The following is an 11,523-nucleotide window of genomic DNA, read 5'->3' on the forward strand; positions in this document are numbered from 1 at the left end:
AAGCAGGCCAAAGTCAAAGTGCAATCGCCAGGCACTTCCACGTGTCCCAGAGCACCATCAGTAGACTGTGGGTCAGGTTTCAAGCCACTGGCTCCGTTGCTGACTTGCCACGAGCGGGAAGACCAAGGGCGACAACTGCTGCTCACGACCGCTTCATACGGCTCCGCCACCTCCGGAATCGTTTCCTGTCGGCCTCATCTTCTGTCCAGGCTCTCCCCGGGCCACACCAATTATCGGACCAGACCGTGCGTAACCGCCTGCATGAAGCTGGTTTGAGAGCTCGCAGACCTCACAGAGGAGCTGTCCTCACCCGCCGCCATCGCCAGAACCGAGTGCAGTGGGGCAACCAGCACCTTCGCTGGACCGTCCGGAATCACTGGAGACACGTGTGGTTCAGCGACGAGTCCTACTTCCTGCTCCAGCGACATGATGGTCGGAGGAGGGTCTACCGGAGAGTAAACGAACGTTACGCGCCCAACTGTGTGGATGAGGCACCCGTTCATGGTGGTGGAGGCGTCATGGTGTGGGGGGCGATCAATACCGCTGGAAGGAGCACCCTGGTGCACGTCCAAGGGCGCATAACTGCCCAGCGATACGTGGAGGAAATTCTGCGCCCACACGCCCTTCCTCTTCTGGCTGACCAGGATGCCATATTCCAGCAGGACAACGCTCGCCCGCACACAGCACGACTCACCACCCAGTTCCTCACCGACCACCATGTCCAGGTGCTTCCCTGGCCATCCATGTCGCCAGACATGAACCCGATAGAACACCTCTGGGATGAATTGGACAGACGTGTGCGCAGGCGAGAAGAAGCGCCGGCAAATCACCGCGATCTATTGCAGGCACTTCAGGAGGAGTGGGACACCATCCCACAGCAAGATATCCGGCATCTGATCCAGTCCATGCCCAGAAGGTGCCGGGCAGTTGTTGCTGCTCAAGGCAGTCACACCCCCTACTGACTTGACAGCCTCGGCACCCAATCGTATTGATTGACTGATTGATTTGAAGATGCAAATGAACTGTGTGTGCATTCAACTGTGTCCATACCAAATTTCAAACAAATAATCTAAATATTGGATTTTCTGTTAATTTTTTCGAAAAATAAAACAAATTTGGCAAGTAGCAACTATGCGTTTCTTTTTTTGAACAGTATATGATGTCAGCCTAGAGTTTCCCCTGAAAAGAGCCCAAGAAATAGATGTTGAACGCATTAATGACTATATGTATTTGTTCCTGTTAATATATGCTGATGATACTGCTATACTCGCCGAAACACCTGGAGAAATGCAAAAAGCCCTGATGGACTAGATCGTTATTGTAAAAACTGGGGACTAAGCGTAAATACGGAATATCCCAACTTTTGTCTTGAATGGAGTACCTGTCCAAGTAGTTTGGGACTATGTGTACTTAGGTGTACTATTTAATTATAATAACAAATTTCATAATGCCATGAAACGTCAATGTTTGATTGGTAACCGTGCAATGTTCTCGTTAATTCGAAAATGTAGAAAACTAAATTTACCAATTGATGTGCAATTGGATCTTTTTGAGAAGTGTGTACATCCAATTTTGCTGTATGGTTGTGAGGTGTGGGGATATGATTCATTAGACATATTGTCAAGATTTCAATTGCGATTTTTAAAAATGTTTCTTGATGTATATAAAACTACACCCACTTGTATGGTTTACGGAGAGCTTGGTCGTTACCCAAGTAGAATTGAGGTACAATGTCAGTTACTGGTTTATTGGTATTTAAACTGATGAAGGAAATGAACGATGGTGCGAATAAGATGTCTTGTTTAATGTTACAACTACATTTGATGTTGTACCATGTACAAAACGTTAAATTGCCCTGGTTGTCGCATGTCAATACTATGTTAAATAAGTTGGGTCTATCATATTTATGGACAACTCAGTCTTGCCGTCTCAGGTTTTAAAAACGTTGTAAAACAAAGGCTAAGAGATCAATTCCTGCAGGAATGGAACACTGACGTGAATGCCAACAGCTTGTGTTTTAATTACAGAATGTATAAAAAGGATTTTTGTCTGGAAAGGTATTTGCTTTGGTTGCCTAGGAAATTCCAAGTTAAATTAGCAAAATTTAGAACAAGCAATCATAAGTTGCCAATACATCAGCACAGATTTTTTAATGCCCCTAGAAATGAAAGATTGTGTGATATGTGCGATAAAAATGAATTAGGTGATGAGTTTCACTATTTGTTCATTTGTACCGACGAAAGTATAGTGTCTGAAAGAAGAAAATTAATTTGTCCCTATTACCGATCTCACCCAAATTGTTTAAAATATAAACAGTTAATGAATTGTAAATCTAAGATAAAACTAATGAAGCTAGCAAGATTTGTAGCCCATGTTATGATTTTAGTATGTTAACGTTACATCTAGTTTCTTTATTGGTATGTATATATGTATGTAATGCATGCTTTTGTTTTACCCCCCGCGGGTTAGGGGGAGTCCCATATTGGTTGGGACTAGAAAGAATTTACCCGATGCTACCCAGCATGTCGTAAGAGGCGACTAACGGTTCTGTTTCTTCTCTTCTTTTGTCTTATTTCTGCCTTACCAGTCCTTTCACCTATATTTCCTTCCAAGAAAACTCTCCCTACTATTCCCTGCAGTTTTCCAATTCTTTTCTTGTTGTCTTATTTCTACCTGACTGGATCCATCACCTTTATTTCACTTACCAAAAGTCTTCTTTTCCACATCCTTATTTCTCTGCACCCCGCATGTCGTATGAGGCGACTAACGGATTCTGTTTCTCCTTTTACCCTTGTTGAGTGGTTCTTGTATAGAATATAGTCAATGTTTGTAAAGATTTTAGTCAAGCAGTATGTAAGAAATGTTTAGTCCTTTGTACTGGAAACTTGCATTCTCCCAGTAAGGTCATATATTGTACTACGTTGCAAGCCCCTGGAGCAATTTTTTGATTAGTGTTTTTGTGAACAAGAAACACTTAACAAGTGGCTCTATCCCATCTCCCCCCCTTTCCCCTATCCCATCTCCCCCCTTTCCCTCGTCGCGATATAACCTTCGTGGTTGAAAACGACGTTAAACACCAAATAAAGAAAGAAAGAATGCTTTTGTTTTGTTTTGTGTCTTTATAAAAGATGCATGGCATAATGGTATTGCCAATTTATTTCGGCTGGATATTATCGTTGTCCGCTTAATGTATACATATTATCTGTCTGATTTCTTACCTGATTTTGTTAAACCTATTTTCTTTTCTTTTTGTTTGTATGTATGGAAGTGTATATTGCCAATTTATTTTGGTTGTATAGTATTGTTGTATTTGTCCGCTCAATTTGTATACATATATTAACTGTCTGATTTGTTACCTTTTTTGTTAAAGTTATATCTTTGTTTCAAAGCCCTCTGTGCCCAAAACAATAAATACTTGACTTGACTTGACTTGACTTGACTAAATGTTGTATTTTCGCCTTACGCGACTTGTTTTTATGTTCGCCTCATTCAAATACATTAACGATAGAAAGTTTCAACATAAGTGAAACAACTGTCCATTCAGCAAAGTAAAAACAAAAAACAAAGAGACGAATGCTATATTTCAGCAATTAATCATTGGAAGCATGTACTGGATAAACTTTAAAAAAAATAATAGCATATAATACATATATATATGATCACGTTTTCTTTCACGAGCTGCTAAAATGAGAAGAAACGAGGCAGAGAAAAATTATACGAACACATTTTTATTCTTAGGATCGCGATCGCTCCAACAGTAGGAGCATCGGTGCAGAAATAATGACGTTTAAAACCTGTGTGGGAAGCGTGATCTTATATGCTTCATTAAACACTTGATTGATCTGATTGTACAGTTGGTCGTGGCGGTTGTTGATTTAGCACTGCCAGTTTCAAGTAAGGATTGCGGATGGATCCACTTCAAACCGAAACCGTTTACAATGCGTGCGTTGTTCTTCAGAAACTTGAAGCAGAATTAGTTGTTTGGTATAGATTTCCGATGTGTGTGTGTGTGTTTATTAACCAAATAGTGAAGTTTTTACAGAGAGAGTGAGTTAGAAAGAGAGAGAGAGAGCTAGGGGGTGAGGGGAGATGGCTATAACAGACAGGCAGGACACTAGGGAAAGAGACAGAGGGGGTGAGGGGATGGCTATAACAGACAGGCAGGAGACTAGGGAAAGAGACAGAGGGGGTGAGGGGGGATGGCTATAACAGACAGGCAGGACACTAGGGAAAAAGACAGAGGGGGTGAGGGGGGATGGCTATAACAGACAGGCAGGACACTAGGGAAAGAGACAGAGGGGGTGAGGGGGGATGGCTATAACGGACAGGCAGGACACTAGGGAAAGAGACAGAGGGGGTGAGGGGGGATGGCTATAACAGACAGGCAGGACACTAGGGAAAAAGACAGAGGGGGTGAGGGGGGATGGCTATAACGGACAGGCAGGACACTAGGGAAAGAGACAGAGGGGGTGAGGGGGGATGGCTATAACAGACAGGCAGGACACTAGGGAAAGAGACAGAGGGGGTGAGGGGGGATGGCTATAACGGACAGGCAGGACACTAGGGAAAGAGACAGAGGGGGTGAGGGGGGATGGCTATAACAGACAGGCAGGACACTAGGGAAAAAGACAGAGGGGGTGAGGGGGGATGGCTATAACGGACAGGCAGGACACTAGGGAAAGAGACAGAGGGGGTGAGGGGGGATGGCTATAACGGACAGGCAGGACACTAGGGAAAGAGACAGAGGGGGTGAGGGGGGATGGCTATAACAGACAGGCAGGACACTAGGGAAAGAGACAGAGGGGGTGAGGGGAGATGGCTATAACAGACAGGCAGGACACTAGGGAAAGAGACAGAGGGGGTGAGGGGGGATGGCTATAACAGACAGGCAGGACACTAGGGAAAGAGACAGAGGGGGTGAGGGGAGATGGCTATAACAGACAGGCAGGACACTAGGGAAAGAGACAGAGGGGGTGAGGGGGGATGGCTATAACAGACAGGCAGGACACTAGGGAAAGAGACAGAGGGGGTGAGGGGGGATGGCTATAACAGACAGGCAGGACACTAGGGAAAGAGACAGAGGGGGTGAGGGGGGATGGCTATAACAGACAGGCAGGACACTAGGGAAAGAGACAGAGGGGGTGAGGGGGGATGGCTATAACAGACAGGCCTTCAAGCCGCTGATGAGTGATGCACTCATTATCCTGATCGTCCTGATCGGCATTCTGCACATAACCATCACAGTAATTGCCTCTTTCTCAGGCCTGCCTTCGATCAATGGCATTATCCCGTAAATTGCTTTTCCATCTTCTGTTGACCCTGGTGTCTTTCCATACATGTATATCACCTATGGTGCGTTGTGGTGTGCGGTGTGGGAGTGTGGGGTACCGTGGAAAAAATCAATTTAAGACACCCCCTCCCCTCCGATATAAGACGTCTACTCTTGTAAGGCCTTCTTCAAATCAAAGGGCGAAGGACGGGTAATCCAGAAAACATAGTTTTGAGAATAATCGCGTTTTTCTGATTTCATACACAATCTCCGTAAAAATCAGTTCAGGCCATTAGTCGAAGCCGGTCCTTATTTTTCCATGTGCGTGTTTGTATCTGGTGAGTGCATCTTCATCGTTATCATGTACAAAACCAAGGCTAGCTAATGCTTCTTCTTCTTCGGCGTTCCAGAATTTTCTGGTTACGTGTGAGCTCGTTTGCCCATTCGGGTTCCTTACACTATACTCTGAGAGCATATAGTCAGCTTCACTCCGCTTTCGTTGAGTAGGCATGCTGGGTATTTTCGTGTTGCCATAACCCACCGAACTCCGACATGGATTACAGGATCTTTTCCGTGCGCACTCGGTCTTGTGCTTGCGTGTACACACGAAGGGGGTTAAGTCACTAGCAGGCCTGCACATAAGTTGACCTGGGAGATCGGAAAAATCTCCACTCTTAACCCACCAGGCGGCAGCGACCGGGATTCGAACTCACGACCTCCCGATTAGGAGGCCGACGTCTTACCACCACGCCACTGCGCCCGTCTAGCTAAGGCAATACGTAGGAAAGTCACAGTTATCAATTGCTTCATGCGTCTTTGTTCCTTGACCAAGTCTCTTGAGTTTGGTACCTGCACTTTCCTGTGATATCAGGCTCATTATGTGCGAATATAGAATAAGCAGTCCCGGACCAACTAGCGGTGTCTCTACCAGGACGGGGTGGGTTGGCAGATGGCACTGACTACCCTATAAATGCCCTACGTGTCCGATGACGGTTACACCATGCGAGTAAGAGCCGCATTAAAAGCTCTAGCCCCGGGGTGGGACCCCCGGTAAGAAATCCCCCATGTGTTCCCAGGGTTAGGTTTTTGAGCCAGGAACTAAGGGCGGGGTAACCCTGAAAGAAACTTAAGGGCTGAAGTCGGAGGATCTGGGCCAACAGGCGCACCTTAACCAACCACAGATCCACGCAAATCGCAAAATGAGATGTCCAGCGAACGACAAGAAAAAGGCTCACTATGTATAACGGAATCAAACACGTGATAGTCGCTAATGAATGAAGTAGTGTTTTACATACTGTGACTAATTGGAACCTGGCAGTGAGGATGGAATCACCGCAACAGTTAGTCTACATCCTTATGTACCCGTGTTCGCATGTTTAGTTTTGATTATCTGCTAGAGTCCCGCAGTGGGGCACTGCGGTTATGAAATTAAAAGCCCCTCCTGTTTTTGGAACCGCAGGAGCTTTCTAGTTTGCTGTTAGGTAGATTTTTGGTTCCTCTTTCCTGTCATGCTCTCTTTTTCTTCATGAATTCTTTTCCTTTTTCTGCCTTCTTGCTCATTCACCTGTATTTTTTCCAAAAATCTCTTCTCTTGCCGCTTGTCTCGCGATTCATGTATAGTTTAATCTGTTAGTGTTCTGATGTAAGTCCAGCAGTAGATAGGTTAAGCCTATTTTAACATACTGGAAACTGGTAATCTTCCAGTAGGTATTAATTTAGTTTTACTAAAGCCTGCTGGGACACAAGTAATGGGTTAGTGCATTTGTAAACAGGAATCGCTTGACAAGTGGCCCCCTTCATCCCCCCCTTCCTCGTCCTGATATGGCTCTGCGTAGTCGGCTGGACGTTAAGCAACAAATAAACAAACAAAATCTGCTAGAGAAAATAGATATTTTGGAAAATAATAGGTACAAATGGCGGCAATAGATAAGGATATAGACCAACTGTTGCGGTGATACCCTCCTCACTGCCAGGTTCCAATCAGTCACAGTATGTACCTAAATCAGAAAAAACCTAATTACTTCATTCATTTATAGCGACTATTACGTGTTTGACCCAGTTATACACAGTAAGCCTTATATCAAAGGAAAGTGCTGATTCTTAGGAACACAGCGGTTTCAAAATCAAGAGACTTGGTAAAGAAACGAAGACGCACGATGCCACTGAAAACTGTGACTTTCGTACGTATTAGTTGACTGAACCGCCACCTTAAAGGCACACTCAGCTTTACGTAAACCATCAGTTTCTGGTCACAGACACTGCAAGGCTTTTACACATAGTACAAACATCCTTTCGTGTTTACACTCACCGCCTGAGAACATCATAGGTGCCCTCCGTAAAGAGCGAGCATTTTTCAAAGAATTTACTTTTGCATGGCCAGCCGGATTGTCTAGTACCACAATCGGACGCCTCGTTTTGACGCTAGAACTAACTTTTAAAATCTAAATAATAAATTGACAGCTTGTAACACAAAGTAACATTCTTAAATCATAAAAGATGTCTTTTTTCATCAAGACAAGATCAGTACAACTCGAAGTTTTGACAGTTTGAAAAAAGGGAGTCCGGAAGCACGTCACGCAAGGTCGTGTTTCCCCAAGCAGACGAATGTTCTGCATATCGCTTGCTTCATTGAAGTCAACCGCCGCCGATAAGTTCGTGTGACTCGCAGTCGTTTGTTGCAGTTTAGATTCAGAGGTACACAATATTGTGCTATTGCAGATACAGCGAGTCGCATTGAAATCACAAACTGACGACGAAATTGTGAAGAAAAAAAAGGAAAGTGTGTACTGTGACACGGGTCCACGAGGACTCAGGGGTAAAATAAACCACGAAATCTGGTGTGTGGCATACGCAAGCTAAATAGCCATTCAAACGAACTGTTTCATTCAATGCTGTTAAATGCTATTGCAAGTGTGTTCCATAAGGTTAGAACTGCTTTTTTCGTGAGAAGATTTAAATCGTTCTGTAAACCATTTGAGACAGACTGGGGCTTTAATAAACATCCAAAGTGGTAATTTTACTCCGCTTTTGAACTGTAAAACACGTTTTTGACATTTATGTGAGGTCCCTAATAGACTTGCAACTGTCCATTAGGCGGACATAAGCACCATCTTCGATTGTACTAGATGCTAGCCGAAGAAAAGATGGCCATTTGTTTCTTTCTAATGCACTCTTCTGCCCGGGCAACTTAACAGACACACGTAATGGAGGAGGAGGAATACACGGAAGAATGTAGACGACTAAAGAAACTGGTACGCAACCGGCACGGTTGGCCTAGTGGTAAGGCGTCCGCCCCGTGATCGGGAGGTCGTGGGTTCGAACCCCGGCCGGGTCTTACCTAAGACTTTAAAATTGGCAATCTAGTGGCTGCTCCGCCTGGCGTCTGGCATTATGGGGTTAGTGCTAGGACTGGTTGGTCAGAATAATGTGACTGGGTGAGACATGAAGCCTGTGCTGCGACTTCTGTCTTGTGTGTGGCGCACGTTATATGTCAAAGCAGCACCGCCCTGATATGGCCCTTCGTGGTCGGCTGGGCGTTAAGCAAACAAAACAAGAGGCGAAGCCTTCAAGGCTCCCGTAAGAAATCAACAAACAGTAACACAAACTCATCCGTCACACACTCACACACACGCACACACAAACACACACACACACACACACACACACACACACACACACACACACACACACACACACACACACACACACAGTTAAAACTAACGCATCATATCAACTCCATGTATAATTTTCAAAAGAAGGCAAACAGATAAAATGACTGTGTATTTGTTGTTGGTGCAGTTGTCCTTCAATGAGATCTTGTGCAATCCTCACACACACACACACACACACACACACACACACACACACACACACACACACACACACACACACACAGGCACTGTGTTCATTTTCAAATCTACCATCAGCTTATCTGTCTTTTGCACTGCAGACACTAAAGCCCTGTCCAGACTTGGCCGCCGTTTTACGCTCTATGCGCCGCAGGCCGTTTTGTGCGTCGCGCGGGATTTGCCGAGTGGCCACACATCGACGGTGCAGCGGGCTACCTGACAAGAAGGTTCAGTTGAATTCGACTGCCGCGCCGCGAGCAGCTGACGTCATCGCTCTGGTTTGCTCTGATTGGTCAAATTTCCGTCGTTCTATGCCTGTGTCATAGAAATTAGAACACGCGCTATTCTTCTGCAAATAACGCTTCGCGATCATTGCACGCTGCGGTGCGCCCAACGGGGCCGTTTTGAGCATAAGTCAAATGTGGACAGGGTCGGCCGGGAGTGTCTGGACGGGCCTTCAGCAATAGGTACCTGCCATGTGGCCACTTTTTCCACTGCTGTCCTCAGTCCCATACTTTTCATCAAGACTTGTCACCATGCCGAGTGGATCTAAATTCGGAAGTCTTCATGTGGCTGAGGCATATCTGACATAGCGTCGATCTTGTAGGTTAACCTCCTTTCTGAAACAAATGGCAAAATGCGATTAGTTATGATGACCTCAACCTACACAAATATAAACAGTGTTTTGAAACAGAATAGTCAGGTAAGCCACTTTACCTATGCAGCATGGTAACCCTACAATATGCGAAACATGTCAACTGACTGCAGCAGCCTGGTTCTTAAAATAATTCTGACGGTCAACACAACCAACACACTATTCACATTCCATTTTAAGGAACAACGGAGGTACTCTCTGAGGGTCTTGTTTAAATGATAACGATCAACTCAGGAGGGAAAAAACAAGAGAGGAAAAAAGAAACCACATCAACCGCAGAAAAATACAGAATCACTGTGACACATGTCATGTACCATTATGTACAAACAAATGCCACAGCAAGCTTTGTCTCAAAATTCTCATTCTACCTTCTGTCCGAAAGAATCTAATCTTACGTTGTACTGCCTTGAAAGAAAATGCCAACAAAGACAAGAAAGCTGTTGCAAGGTAAGCTTACCAAACGTTACATAGCGAATCATGATAGTGCGTAAACAGCAAACAGTACAATCAAAGAGAGAATCGAGTCTGGAATGAAACGCGATACAGATCTAGCATTCAAAAACTGTCTTTCAAGTTCAAGGAAGTTGTTGCAAGGTAAGACTTACTAAATTGTACAGACAAAACCATGACAGTGCATGTTTTGAATCTGAGGAAAAAATCGTGATCATTTTGACTTTGAGAACAGATTTATTCCGTTTCCTTATATCTGCATGTTCAAGTAAATGATGGACGTTTTTTTCGGGCAGAGTAAACTTAACTTGAGACTCTACTGCAAGTCTTGAAATTCACATAAATCGAACCACGAACAATTAAAGACATCCAAACATTACAGGCACTTTAGATCAACTCATTTCACTAGAGGTGACTGCCTAGCACTGTGTTTGACATCCGTGTCTGCTGAAATAAAAAGAAATTAAAACAGTAGGTGACACGTTATCAGAGTGGGAGACACTAGATCTGTCTCTGTACTTACCGGGATACGGCTGCCAGATCGACACTGCGCTTTCGACAGCTCTTCCTCGCGTGGACATTGGAAAAACGCTGTGCAGATCAAATTGTAGGAAATCTCCCTTTGGTAGCTTCTTTATTTACTTTTCTGGAGCTTAGAAACCGAACAACATGAAGTCGTCTTCCCCGAATCGGCGAATGCAGAAGTGAGAACTGGAGAAGTGAATCTATACCACAATCCTTCGCGCGACCCCTGACCTGGTCTTGACACCTGACCTGGTCTACATGCCACACACGACAGAAACCAGTCAACTGCTTGTACCCCTTCAAAACCCCCCACCACCCGTTTTCTTTGGATACACGCTTTAACTACACACATGCCGACACAATGTTGATCATTGCTTCAATATTTTGAAGATGGTGCTTGAAAAATAACCAGGTGAAATGAGTATTTCGGTGTTTAGTCAAATGTTAAAGTTTCTACCACAGACATACACACGCACACACGCACACACGCACACACACACACACGCACACACACACACACGCACAGACAGACAAAGTTACGATCGCATAGGCTACACTTACGTGAGCCAAAAACCAAAAAACTGGTAGCCTACGCAAAATGTCAGAAACTGGGGAAAGTTGAAAACTCTCTTGAACAGACGGCTGACTGCTGGTTTGCGACGAACGTGCTATTTTTGCCTGAGTATGTAAACAAATGAGTGATACTATCATAACAAGAAAAAAAAGATGAGGATGAAGCAAAAGAAAGTGAAAATAAAACATGTGTTGTTTTTATT

Source organism: Littorina saxatilis, linkage group LG13 (genome assembly GCF_037325665.1).
Source record: "Littorina saxatilis isolate snail1 linkage group LG13, US_GU_Lsax_2.0, whole genome shotgun sequence".
Classification (NCBI taxonomy): Eukaryota; Metazoa; Mollusca; class Gastropoda; order Littorinimorpha; family Littorinidae; genus Littorina; species Littorina saxatilis.